The sequence below is a fragment of the Sander lucioperca genome, chromosome 2 (genome assembly GCF_008315115.2).
Source record: "Sander lucioperca isolate FBNREF2018 chromosome 2, SLUC_FBN_1.2, whole genome shotgun sequence".
Classification (NCBI taxonomy): Eukaryota; Metazoa; Chordata; class Actinopteri; order Perciformes; family Percidae; genus Sander; species Sander lucioperca.
In genome coordinates, this window is record NC_050174.1 from 34,935,326 (window position 1) to 34,950,594 (window position 15,269).

Here is a 15,269-nt window from a genome sequence, read left to right on the forward strand (position 1 = left end):
CTAAAGCTTGTAAGAGAAGCGGTAGCCAGACGATCCGGTGGCCTACACTGCCTGGATCGGCCCTAATGACAACGTTCCTCAAAAACAATCTCCGCAACCGACCGGTAAGCAATCTTGCTCTTCTTTTCCATGTCCATCTGTAACCGACACTGACTGTTTTGCTCCTGTCACCGGCCATCCACACCCCCCCACCCCTTGTACGCTCTTCCCCCCAACCACAGTAATTATTGGTGACTCCATCACCAGAGATTTAACGTTTCATAATGCTGTCACACACTGCTTTCCTGGAGCCAAAGTTATGCTATTATAATTCTAGACTGCCGGGGAAGTTCCTTCCTTCCTATGACACACTGAGCTGCTCTCTCATCTCTGTTTTCATCTGTTTCCTTTTGTGTGCATCCTTGTCCCAGAAATACATGTTACTAACCTAGTTCCGGGGAGTAAACTCCCCGGAGTCCTTATGTTTTTTTTCGCAGAGCTATGCTGCAATGTCCGGTCGCGTCCTGCTACATCCTGCTGCGTCCACTGCATCCACCCATGCTCTGCTGTGCCAAGTTACATCCCGCAACACCCTCCTGTGCCCTGCTATGACATGAACTACAACGACTACCTTGTAGTCACTGTTCCATTATCTTTATTATGACTGCCACTGTTCATCACACCCCCAACCGGCCCCATCAGACACCGCCTATCTAGAGTCTGGGTCTGCCGAGGTTTCTTCCTAAAAGGGAGTTTTTCCTCGCCACTGTCGCAATAGCCACTGCTAATGCTTGCTCTTAAAGGAATTACTGTAATTGTTGGGGCTTTGGAAATTATAACTAGACCTACTCTATCTGTAAAGTGTCTCGAGATAAATCTTGTTATGATTTGATACTATAAATAAAATTGAATTGAATTGAATTGTTGGTTGTGTGCCTTTTACTTAATTCAAACTCCATTTTACAATGCTGTACTATTTGACAGCCCTCAAAGATGCCTTATCTATTCACCAGTTAATGTATAACAGAGATTATAATTATAAGAAGAATTTGCCTGTTACATCACTGCAGATTATTTTTTTTCTGTACATTTCTTATAGTTATATGTCTGACAATCACAATGTACCGTCTTCATAAAGTCCTTGAATTTCATCATTTCAGGACAGGGGAATGTTAGTCTAAATGTTGTATGACAATCTGGCTATTTCACATTAGCAACCCTAAAAGTCAACGTGTAAAGGCCTAACGACCATCGTCTGATACTGGTAACCCTCCCCCACATGGATAAGGCCTTTCAATCTCATTTGTAAATGAAGTAGCATGTATGAAAAAGAAATGAGCACAAGGAGTAATATGACAAGTTTGATAGATAAGATTTAGTTAAGTTTCATAAGGTTTTTCTCGTTTGTAAATGTTTAGATAACGTTTTCTTTTTTCAACTATCCTAAAAGATAATCTCAACCAAATAATGATAATAATTCTTGTAACCCTTGACAGCTTCTAAATCCCTGGTTTGTAATTGATATAATACTTTAGAAATGGGGAATCCATCATTCATGAAGTATGAACATTATACTATTAACACATTATAGATAAGCGTATTAAAGAACAAATGAAACATTAATGACTTTGATTAGGAATTACATTCTAATGTGTAAGTATGTCGGACAGTTGAAAAAAGAAAACTTTATCTTGCAATGGTGTTTGAAGTTTGTGCGCTAAAACAGGTTGTCCCCACTTGGACTCTATTAAATGACAGAAGTCCCCTGTTGACTAGTGTGCTGAGACACTAACACTCCTGCATGAGTCCATACTGTACATTAGTTCAGTAAAAGACAGTATCAGTGTCAGGAGTAATATGACAAGTTTGATAGATAAGATTTAGTTAAGTTTCATAAGGTTTTTCTCTTTTGTAAATGTTTAGATAACATTTTCTTTTTCCAACTATCCTACACTTAAAACCTATATTAACACACTCACTAACCGTAAGTACATGTCTAAGTCATTATATGTTTAAATGCACGCGTCAATGGAAATGGTCATCAGTAAGATCATTTCTTTTATTGTTTTAATCAATCACCCAAGCTGATTTGAGATCAGAAAGGACTAGACCTTTTCAATGTAATTGTTTACACAAGCTACACTACTGTACGGAACAGAAGTAACATGTATGAAAAAGAAATAAGCACAATTTATAATACTGATAAAAAAGATAATCTCAACCAAATAATGATAATAATATCTTGTAACCCTTGACAGCTTCTAAATCCCTGCTTTGTAATAGATATAATACTTTAGAAATGGGGAATCCATTCATGAAGTATGAACATTATAATATTAACATATTATAGATAAGCGTATTAAAGAACAAATGAAACATTAATAACTTTGATTGGGAATTACATACTAATGTGTAAGTATGTCGGACAGTTGAAAAAAGGGTTATGGTTAGGGTTAGTCCCCACTTGGACTCTATTAAATGAAAGAAGTCCCCTGTTGACTAGTGTGCTGAGACACTAACACTCCTGCATGAGTCCATACTGTACATTAGTTCAGTAAAAGACAGTATTAGTGTCAGGAGTAATATGACAAGTTTGATAGATAAGATTTAGTTAAGTTTCATAAGGTTTTTCTCATTTGTAAATGTTTAGATAACATTTTCTTTTTCCAACTATCCTACACTTAAAACCTATATTAACACACTCACTAACCGTAAGTACATGTCTAAGTCATTATATGTTTAAATGCATGCGTCAATGGAAATGGTCATCAGTAAGATCATTTCTTTTTTTGTTTTAATCAATCACCCAAGCTGATTTGAGATCAGAAAGGACTAGACCTTTTCAATGTAATTGTTTACACAAGCTACACTACTGTACGGAACAGAAGTAACATGTAAGAAAAGGAAATAAGCACAATTCATAATACTGATAAAAAAGATAATCTCAACCAAATAATGATAATAATTCTTGCAACCCTTGACAGCTTCTAAATCCCTGGTTTGTAATTGATATAATACTTTAGAAATGGGGAATCCATCATTCATGAAGTATGAACATTATAATATTAACACATTATAGATAAGCGTATTAAAGAACAAATGAAATATTAATAACTTTGATTAGGAATTACATACTAATGTGTAAGTATGTCGGACAGTTGAAAAAAGGGTTATGGTTAGGGTTAGTCCCCACTTGGACTCTATTAAATGAAAGAAGTCCCCTGTTGACTAGTGTGCTGAGACACTAACACTCCTGCATGAGTCCATACTGTACATTAGTTCAGTAAAAGCGCCAGACAGCCTGTCAGACTGTAGAGGATCTCTAAACAGGCTACTTAAAAAAATAAACTAGTTTCTAGAAACATAATGTTTTTGTAACAAAACATAAAGGCACAACTTTAGTGGATGTTTAGAAGTTTCAAGTTTCTCATTTTAATAAAATCAAATGCTACAGAGAAGGCAAGAGAGTAGTATTTTAGAATCTAAAAAAGGAAGAAAAATAGAAAAATAACCACGACAAAATTAGAATTGAAATGGTCATCATGAAAATAATTTTTTTTTAATCACCCAAGCTGATTTAAGATCAGTAAGGACTAGACCTTTTCAATGTAATTGTTTACACAATCTACACTACTGTATGGAACAGAAGTAGCATTTATGAAAAATAATTGACCCATGCAGGTTCTGTTTTAGAGCACAAACTTAAAACACCATTGCAAGAACAAAGTTAAAACACCATTGCAAGATAACGTTTTCTTTTTTCAACTATCCTACACTTAAAACCTATATTAACACACTCACTAACCCTAAGTACATGTCTAATTCCTGTAATAATTCATTATATGTTTAAATGCATGCATCAATGGACATTTCTTTTGTGCACATTTCTTATAGTTATATTTCTGACAATCTCAATGTACCGTCTTCATAAAGTCCTTGAATTTCATCATTTCAGGACAGGGGAATGTTAGTCTAAATGTTGTATGACAATCTGGCTATTTCACATTAGCAACCCTAAAGCTCAAGGTGTAAAGGCTTAACGACCATCATCTGATACTGGTAACCCTTCCCCACACAGATAAGGCCTTTCAATCTCATTTATAAATGAAGTAACATGTATGAAAAAGAAATAAGCACAATTCATAATACTGATAAAAAAGATAATCTCAGTATGTACATTATAATATTAACACATTATAGATAAGCGTATTAAAGAACAAATTAAACATGAATAACTTTGATTAGGAATTACATACTAATGTGTAAGTATGTCGGACAGTTGAAAAAAGAAAACTTTATGTTGCAATGGTGTTTTAAGTTTGTGCTCTAAAACAGATTGTCCCCACTTGTACTCTATTAAATGACAGAAGTCCCCTGTTGACTAGTGTGCTGAGACACTAACACTCCTGCATGAGTCCATACTGTACATTAGTTCAGTAAAAGACAGTATTAGTGTCAGGAGTAATATGACAAGTTTGATAGATAAGATTTAGTTAAGTTTCATAAGGTTTTTCTCATTTGTAAATGTTTAGATAACATTTTCTTTTTCCAACTATCCTACACTTAAAACCTATATTAACACACTCACTAACCGTAAGTACATGTCTAAGTCATTATATGTTTAAATGCATGCGTCAATGGAAATGGTCATCAGTAAGATCATTTCTTTTTTTGTTTTAATCAATCACCCAAGCTGATTTGAGATCAGAAAGGACTAGACCTTTTCAATGTAATTGTTTACACAAGCTACACTACTGTATGGAACAGAAGTAACATGTATGAAAAAGAAATAAGCACAATTCATAATACTGATAAAAAAGATAATCTCAACCAAATAATGATAATAATTCTTGTAACCCTTGACAGCTTCTAAATCCCTGCTTTGTAATTGATATAATACTTTAGAAATGGGGAATCCATCATTCATGAAGTATGAACATTATAATATTAACATATTATAGATAAGCGTATTAAAGAACAAATGAAACATTAATAACTTTGATTGGGAATTACATACTAATGTGTAAGTATGTCGGACAGTTGAAAAAAGGGTTATGGTTAGGGTTAGTCCCCACTTGTACTCTATTAAATGAAAGAAGTCCCCTGTTGACTAGTGTGCTGAGACACTAACACTCCTGCATGAGTCCATACTGTACATTAGTTCAGTAAAAGACAGTATCAGTGTCAGGAGTAATATGACAAGTTTGATAGATAAGATTTAGTTAAGTTTCATAAGGTTTTTCTCATTTGTAAATGTTTAGATAACATTTTCTTTTTCCAACTATCCTACACTTAAAACCTATATTAACACACTCACTAACCGTAAGTACATGTCTAAGTCATAATAATTCTTGTAACCCTTGACAGCTTCTAAATCCCTGGTTTGTAATTGATATAATACTTTAGAAATGGGGAATCCATCATTCATGAAGTATGAACATTATAATATTAACACATTATAGATAAGCGTATTAAAGAACAAATGAAACATTAATAACTTTGATTAGGAATTACATACTAATGTGTAAGTATGTCGGACAGTTGAAAAAAGAAAACTTTATGTTGCAATGGTGTTTTAAGTTTGTGCTCTAAAACAGATTGTCCCCACTTGGACTCTATTAAATGACAGAAGTCCCCTGTTGACTAGTGTGCTGAGACACTAACACTCCTGCATGAGTCCATACTGTACATTAGTTCAGTAAAAGACAGTATCAAGTGTCAGGAGTAATATGACAAGTTTGATAGATAAGATGCAGAGGAAGATCAATACTTCGCCAGAGAGTCGTGAGTTGAGACAATCCTCTATTTTTCGCAAGAATGAATGCTAAGAAAAGCACATATAAATTGTGTCATGGGTGTCATGTGTCACATAACGTTTATTTTTATTGGTGAACAGACAAGATGAAATGACATTTGTCTAATGATTCAGGATTGCAACACTGGAACTGAGAATTTGCATGAAGCAGAAGGCACACTGATATATTTCTCAATAACTAAAGAAAAAGTAAAAATGAACTTGAATTGTATGCTAATCTTTAAAATGTAACTTTAAAAGTATATTATATATAAAGGAACCTGATAAAATCAATGTTGTTGCTAGTAATTCAGTCCTTGATATAAGTGCATGCAGTCAAGGCACTTCTGATTTGCAGGTAAAACAATGTTTATTCTCTATGTAAGTGGCCTTATTATTCTTAATATTTGTATAACAGAGAAATGTTTGAATAAAGTGAATCATTAATCTTTGAAATAAACAAAGTAGTTGCTGTAAACAAACAATCATTGAAAGAATAGGTACAGACAGTTTCACTTCAGTAAATGGAGGTCCCTTTTTAATATATAGACATCGCTTAACCCACAAGTCCCCTCTTGGCAATTTTTTTAAAAAAACATAAAAAAGCCTATTTCAGTAATATTATAAAAAAAGATCTTAAAAGTAAATGTCCTTTCTATTTTTGTATTTTTTAAATGAAGAGAAATAGAAGTCCACACTTGGTCGGTGTAGCCTGATAGTCCCTGTTGGTAACATAGACGTGTATGTGTTGTGTGTGTGTGTGTGTGTGTGTGGTGAGTGAGAGAGTGAGAGAGAGAGAGAGAGAGAGAGAGAGAAAGAGAGAGACATTTAATATAATTCCTTTGTCCTTTTGTGCGCCCACTCAGTGTGGCTTGTGACCTTATCATACTTTGGTATTTTTCAGACCTTCTGTCACTTATTATACTTAGAATTCTTCATAGAGAGGAGAGAGAGAGAGAGAGAGAGAGACAGAGAGAGAGAGAGAGAGAGAGAGAGAATAGAGAGAGAGAGAGAGAGAGAGAGAGAGAGAGAGAGAGAGAGAGAGAGAGAGAGAGAAACAAACAGACATACAGAGAGAGAGACAGAGACAGGGACAAACAGAAACAGACAGAGACAGACAGAAGTGGAACGCAATAGATATAGACTAATGTTCATATTACTGCCTGTAGTATTCAAGTTGACTGTCTGTGAAAGGGTTGTCATGGCTACTAATGACCTGTGACCATGTTGATAAACATCGTTTGAAGTCGGTGATGAGATCTCTTTGATCTTTAATCAGGTTAACGACTGTGTCACCTGCTGAAACTGTCAGCTGTGCCCCACTGGAGCTATTCAAACACACAGAACAAGCTCTCAAATAAAGCCTCAGACTGCTAAAACGATAAGGGGTATCGGTGAAGTGATGTAATCGGGACCACCACAAGGCCTTTGGGAACGTACTCATGTAAAATTTATGTTGATAAACTTAAAAATGTGGGCATATCAGCGATTTAAAAACGTGGTTCGCTCTGCGCTTCGGTGGGAAATGTGGAGGACGTTTAATATGGCAGTGAATGGAGGGAGATGTGGAACTCTTGTCATTTGGAAGCTCATCGAGCCAAAAGTATAAGGCATATCGCAAAACCGAAACTGAAACTAGACAAAAATACCTACATTTTGATGTATAAATTGTGTATGACAAGTAGATATTGGGGCGTGAGAGCAATTTATAGAGCGGGGACAAAGATATTTTTTCTAAGATGCTGCACTCTAGCGATGACATCATCCACTCTGGCAGACGCCACACACACTCACTAGAAACGCAGAAAAATCCTGAAATGATCACTAAACTTAAACAGCTTTTTCACAAAAACTGTAAAAGATATCAAACTGAAAAGCCATAGTCTAATACCTGAATATTTTGTGAACATTTTAAAGTTTGTTTGGCGTCTGTAGGTGAAAGTATGAAGGAGCTGAAAGTTTTGGGAGCGGAAGAAGATTTGAAGGATTTGAAGCATGGTCTCATTGACTTCAATGTTAAAAAAAAGTCATAAAAAGCTTAATATTTTAAAAAGTATAAATAGTAGAAAAAAAAGTTGAAGAAGTCCCATCATTAGCTGAAAGAGCTGAACATTTTAAAAGTTGAATGGTTTTAATAGCTGAATGTATGCAGAAGTTACAGAGAGACAAAAAACGTACGGAAGAGGGAATAAGAAAATTAAGAATAAGAAAAATAAACAAAATGGCCGACAGGAACAACAATAGTTGGAATGCTGTTGAACAGCATTCCCACTAAAAATGCATTTCCTGCAGAAAATGCGTGGGAATGCTGGATAGCTGAATTGCTAAAGCTAAACGGGATGAATAGCTTAAATCAGTAAGAAGTTGAAGTAGTGAGAATAGTTGAAAAAGTATGAATGGTTTCAATTAACATGAATTTCATTAAAAAGTTGAATAACACCGCTAATATATATAGAAGAATCTATTTTCTAACTGAAATTATGATTAAGTCTGGAATACTTACAAATGCTATGAGAAACGGATGAAAATGCGGAAATATGAAATAAATTGTTTGAAAAATCTCAAATGGATTGCACTGCTGAAAATCTTGGACGTTGAAATGTAAAATTGTCAGTTGGAAGATGAATTGCATTACCTTATTAAGTTAAGAGCTGAAATACATTTGTAGAAAAGCTGGAAGCTAAACTGTAATACTGTCAAAAGTGGAAGTTCAAATAAATTGACTAAAAAGGCTAAAAGTATAAATACTTTGTATTATTATCAGACATATCCATTGCATAGAACAAAAAAGCATGACCCTAAAGAGCTGAGAGGTGAATATTGCCTGAAAAGAAGCGGGATATATACATGGATGAAATCACAAATCACAAATGACACTAGAGGGAGAGAGGTGATCACTAAACTTAAACAGCTTTTTCACAAAAACTGTAAAAGATATCAAACTGAAAAGCCATAGTCTAATAGCTGAATATTTTGTGAACATTTTAAAGTTTGTTTGGCATCTGTAGGTGAAAGTATGAAGGAGCTGAACATTTTGGGAGCGGAAGAAGATTTTAAGGATTTGAAGCATGCTCTCATTGACTTCAATGTTTAAAAAAGTGATAAAAGGCTTAATATTTTAAAAAGTATAAATAGTAGAAAAAAAGTTGAAGACGTCCTATCATTAGCTGAAAGAGCTGAACATTTTAAAAGTTGATCGGTTTTAATAGCTGAACATATGCAGAAGTTACGGAGAGCCAAAAAACGTACGGAAGAGGGAATAAAATTAAAAACTAGAAAATGCATTTCCTGCAGAAAATGCGTGGGAATGCTGAATAGCTGAATTGCTAAAGCTAAACTGGATGAATAGCTTAAATCCGTAAGAAGTTGAAGTAGTGAGAGTAGTTGAAAAAGTGGAAATCGTTTTTAATAAGTATGAATTTCATTAAAAAGTTAAAAGTTGACGCGAAACTGAATTGTTGGCTTTAAAAGTTTAAAAATGACAAAATGTGTAGAACATGGTCTGAGTATATTTTCTAACTGATAATGACTCACATATGCAGAAATATAAAACAAATTGTATGAAAAATCTTAAAGCCCAAATGCATTGCACTGCTGAAACATTTGGAAAATTGTCAGAGTTGGAAGCTAAACTGCATTACCTAAATAAGTGAAGAGCTAAAATACATTGTTAGAAAAGCTGGAAGATAAACTGTAATACTGTCAAAGATGAAAGTTGAAATGAATTACCTGAAAATGTCTTAATATTTAAAAAAGTATAAATAGTAGAAAAAAGTTGAAGAAGTCCTATCATTAGCTGAAAGAGCTGAACATTTTAAAAGTTGAATGGTTTCAATAGCTGAACGTATGCAGAAGTAGTTACGGAGAGCCAAAAAAAGCACAGAAGAGGAAATAAAAACAAGAAACAGAAACAGACAGACAGACAGACAGACAGACAGAGACAGACAAACAAACAGAGACAGACAGACCAAGACAGAGAGAAACAAACAAACAGAGAGACAGGGACAGACAGAGAGAAACAGAGACAGGGAGAAACAGAAACAGACAGAGACAGACAGACAGAGAGAAACAGACAGAGTGACAGAGAGAGACAGAGTCAGGGAGAAACAGAGACAGACAGAGACAGAGAGACAGAGACAGACAGAGAGAGACAGAGACAGACAGAAGTGGAACGCAAAAGATGAAGACTAATGTTCATATTACTGCCTATAGAATTCAATTCAACTGTCTGTGAAATGGTTGTCATGGTAACGTATGACCAGCGAAAACACCCTTTGAAGTTTGTGATGAGATCTCTTTGATCTTTAATCAGGTTAACGACCGTGCCACCTGCTGAAACTGTCAGCTGTGCCACACTGGAGCTATTCAAAGACACAGCGCAAGCTCTCAAATAAAGGCTCCGACTGCTAAAACGATAAGGGGTATCAGTGAATGATGTAATCGTGACCACCACAAGGCCTTTGTGAATGTATTCATGTAAAATGTATGTTGATAAACTTAAAAATGTGATTAAAAAAGTGTTAAAAAGCTTAATATTTAAAAAAGTATAAATAGTAGAAAAAAAGTTGAAGAAGTCCCATCATTAGCTGAAAGAGCTGAACATTTTAAAAGTTGAATGGTTTTAATAGCTGAACGTATGCAGAAGTTACGGAGAGCCAAAAAAAACGTACAGAATAATAAATAAAGAACCGAATAACAATAGTGGGAATGCTGCTGAATCAGTATTCCCACTAAAAATTAGTGCGCACAGCTGCCTGTGGGGTACTGTAAATTAGGTTCATCCATGTGAGAAATGTTGGGCCAAAACCAAATCTACTAAGCACTTCAAAAAGGTATGACCACTCAATGCGGTCAAAAGCCTTTTCGGCATCTAGGGAGAGTAGAACTTCTGGTGTATCTGAGGAATGATCGGAATGAAGTATGCTGAGAAGGCGCCGCATGTTGAAAAAGGATTGCCTACCAGGTATGAAACCCTTTTGATCAGGGGAAATGAGATCAGAGATGACAGTTTCCAGACGGCGTGCTAGAATTTTAGTAAGAACTTTGTAGTCATAGCAAAGAAGGCTTATTGGGCGGTACCCACTGCATTCTAGGGGGTCTTTGCCCTTCTTTGGTAAGACTCATTGACTTGATTCATTGTTTCTGGCATTCTCTTTGTGGCTTGTGTAATCTCCTGGCATGTTATAGGGGCAACAATAAATGTTTGTGCCTTTGAGCTTATCTGTGGAATGTCAAGTTTACCCAGGAACTATTGGATTTCCCCAATATTAGCATTAGCCTCTGATGTGTAGATATCTGAATAATAATGTCAAAAGCAGCCCTACAGTCTAGGTCTTTTATCCGTCTAGATAAGTCAGTAAGTTGCAAATTACGCATTGACTGCAAGTTGGCTGAGTGGGAGATGATTTGCCCTCTTATATATGCTTTAAATGCCACCCAAATGGTGCTATATGACATATCTGGAGTTGTATTGGTCTCAAAGAAGTAGTCTATTTGACTGCTAATGAAATTAGTAAAATCCTTAGCAGCTAGCGGGGCAATCTCTAGCTCACCCAATAAGAGCGTGCGCCCCATAAGAGCGTGCGCCCCATGTAGGCTCAGTCCTTGGCAGCGGCCCGGGTTCGAATCCCACCCTTTGCTACGTGTAATCCCCTCTCTTTCTCTCCCCCTTTCCTGTCTATCCACTGTCACTATCGAATAAAGGGAAAAGCCCCAAAAAATAATCTTAAAAAAAAAATAAAAAATCCTTAGCAGCTAGTAGCAGTGGATCAAAGCGCCACGTTCTATGTTTTGTGCTACTATTAGGCAAATAAAGGTCCAACTGTAGAGGGCAGTGATCTGATATAATGATATTGTGATATTTTGAATGTTTAACAAAGGAGAGAGACCTGTCATCAACAAGAAAATAATCTATTCTTGAGTAAGATTTGTGTACTGGAGAGTAAAAAGAGTATTGCCTGGTTGCTGGGTTCGAGCTTCTCCAAGGGTCCTGTAGCCTGTAGTCATTTAGAAAAGACAGAAGTACCTCCCCAGACTTGGAGATATTGATTCTGGTCCCGGCCCTGGACCTATCCAAAACCGGGTCGAGAACACAATTGAAATCTCCTCCCAATACCAGATGATGTGAATTGATATCTGGTAACTTGGCTATGAGGCGTGAGAAAAACTGTGGATTGTTCTAGTTTGGACCATACACATTGGCTAGGATAATGGGAATGCCAAACAATTTCCCTGAGACTATGATGTATCGTCCATTTGTGTCAGAGATAACTTGAGACGGGACAAAAGCTGTCCCCCTTTTAACCAAAATTGCCACCCCTCTGGCTCTGGCCCCATAGTTAGAGCAGAATATATGGTCAACCCAGCCTCTTTCTAATTTAGAACGTTCAGTAGCCAAAAGATGTGTCTCCTGTAAGAAAATTATATCTGGGCCTAAGGATTTTAAATGTGTGAAGACACGGGTACGTTTAATTGGGTGGCTCATCCCCCTTATATTCCAGCTGATGAGACGTGTGACGCAGGGTGCACAGCTACTTTGTGAAGCCATACAGTATTTTAGGTGAACACTTGGGTGATTTAGTAGTAAAAGGTCCCAATGGTGAGCAGACAGAAAACATACATTCAAAAAAGCACAGAACGCGCTGTGCGGAGAAAAAAAACAGGTTAATATGTACCCTATACCCCTATGCTGACCCCCCCCTAAACTGGAGATCGCATAAACAACCCCTAAAGAGAGGTAATAGCACATGGCTTTACAGGTAGCCTAACTGCTAAACTAGTATGCAGTCTGCAGGGAACTGGAAATGCTAATGAACAGAGGTACATTTCAAACACTGATAACACATTAAGTTGAGAAAATTGAACAAGAACAAAAAAAACAAAAAACAACCATTAGTCAGATAGCCATCATCAGATAACTAAATCTATATTGTCCAAACATAACGTAAACCAGTGAGGAGAGTAATAACAATAAAATAAAATAAAAATATCACCTTGACAGTGCTCACAGATGAATATTGTGGTTTTGGCAGTCTTTATTATCTAATAAACTTGTATTAAGAACAAACATACTGCAAAACAGTGGATAAAGAAAACATATCACCTTGACAGTCCTCACAAACGACTATTGTGGCTTTGGCAGTCATTGTTAGCTAATTATCTTATATTGAGAACAGACAATGCAAAACGGTGAGGAAAAGAAAAAATATCACCTTGACAGTCCTCAAGAATGCAGATTGTGACTACAGCAGTCAGTCCTCCTGATGGTGAACAATGTTCTGGGAAACATAAGCACGGGCAGCTTCAGGATCAGTAAAAAACGATTTGGCCCCGTTGAATGTAATACAGAGCCGAGCTGGGAAAATAATTCCAAACTTGACTCCTGGGGCGTCCGTTAGCATCTGTCCGACGCCATTAAATGCCGCTCGCGCTTTGGCCACTCGCGCAGTGAAATCCGGGTAAACAGAGATGGTCATGCCGTCAACTTGGATCTTCTGTTTAGTTCTTGCTAGGCGCAGGATATCGTTGCAGTTCTTGTAGTAATGAAGACGCGCCATGACCGTCCTGGCTGGTTCCCCTCCCCGTGGAGCTGGCTGTGATGATCGGTGCGATCTGTCGACCAGGGGCGCTTTCTCCAGGTTGAACGCATCTTTGAGCAAAGCTGGAATCGCTGATGTGGAACAACTGCCAGGAGATTCTGGTATTCCAACGATCCTGACATTATTCCTCCGCGATCTCCCTTCTAAATCTTCACATTTGTTTTGAAGGATATCAGCCAGCTCTGTCAAGCGCTTCACATCGCGTTGTAGTGTAGTTACATCGTCACTGCATGTGGACAGGCTGTGCTCTGCGCCAGCTAGCGTACTGCGTAGCTCGGCTATTTCTGAGTTCGTTGTATTTTTTAATTCCTCCAGACCTGATTTTAGAGACAGAACCTCCGATTTGAAGAATCCCAGTTCACTTTCGAGTACAGATCGAACCTCCTTTTTCATTGCACCAACTAGGTCTTCGCGTAGTTCACGTTTAAATCCTTCAAAATCAGTCATCTTCTTCCGCCATCTTTGTTTCGCATGTGGTCTGACTCGTTGAAGAAGGCTTCGACGCAGATATGGTTGTTTGTCGTGTTTTGCTAGGTCTCATCAACATCCTGCACGTCTAACAGTTACACAGAGCAAAACTGACTTTGTTTAAATTGCTGTTTGAAGAAGTTACCTCTGAAAATAGTAATTTAGCCGTAGTTTCCTGCAGAGCTACACAAAAACCCCCTTACAGGATACTTGTTTGAATTAAAAATTAGGGTTTTCATACCAAAATACCGTATCTTCTGTAGATGGAGCTTTAAGCCTCAATATAATTTAAAAAGGTGAGTTATATAAAAATTCAACCCCAGTACAATTGTCATGAAGGGGGTAATTGTCTATAGAGACAAAGAGAGAAGACACACCAGCCCGATAATCGGGCGTCGGGCCGTCTGGCGAGGTCCGTGACTCGAGTCTGTTCGGTGTGTCCCGTGCCGTCGGCCGTCCGAGGAGCCGTCGGCATTCATTTGGGCCGACCCGACATGTTCAGTCGGAGACAGGGCAGTCGGGACTCACCTGGAAATGGGGAGCGGATGAGCCGCTCAAAATCTGACGAAAATCTTTTAAACTGACCTTTGTCAATCTGAAATGAAGACAGATTCAGCTACTGCATGGCCTATTTCTCGCTTAAAATGTTTTCAGAAACACGTTTCGGTGAACTATTTTAGTACAATATGAGATTGTATTCTGAACAAGCCGCCATGACAGTCTGGCTGTGAATTTCCAGAGAAAAAAGAACCACGTGACGCGTTCGTCCAATCAGCTGCCGGTTCTCATTTTCTGGGAAATAATCAGACTGTTAATGGAAACAATACAGAGCAGCGCCGCCTGCTGGTATGGAGACGTATTACGTTTCGCGCACGCGCAGAGCATATGCTCAAGTCGGCGTCGCCTCAGTGTGTTCTGAGGCATTTTTTGTACCTCGGGACCCGACTGATTGGTCCGACTGGCTTTTCTGCCGACGGTCGGCCCGTCTGGTTGGTGTGTCAGGGCCCTAAAACGTTTTTTTTTTGCAGCAGGCTGTAAACATGTTAAATTCTGCTGTGAAGTTTGGATTTTTTTTGACACTCAAGCGGCAACTCAAGCCACTTTAGCCCCGGAGCTGCCGCTTCAACAACATACACACGACAAACATTACCTCATTGATTTTCAATTGAACAAGTTCGTAAAATAAAAATATTGTGAAACACCTTGATCATCTGTAAAATGTTATTCCATGTTGGCATTTCTTTCGCATGATCATCAAAAGCAGCACAAAAATCGCACAAAAGTCTTGTCTTATTCTCCGAGTCTTTATGGTCAAACAGGTCAGATGTCCGTCCCAAAATGTCGGAGGCACAGATGCATCTCACAAGCCAAAGGTGGTATCTAAGTATATATATCTATTACAGTCATCCGCTTTCTCTTCCCTTTGAGGG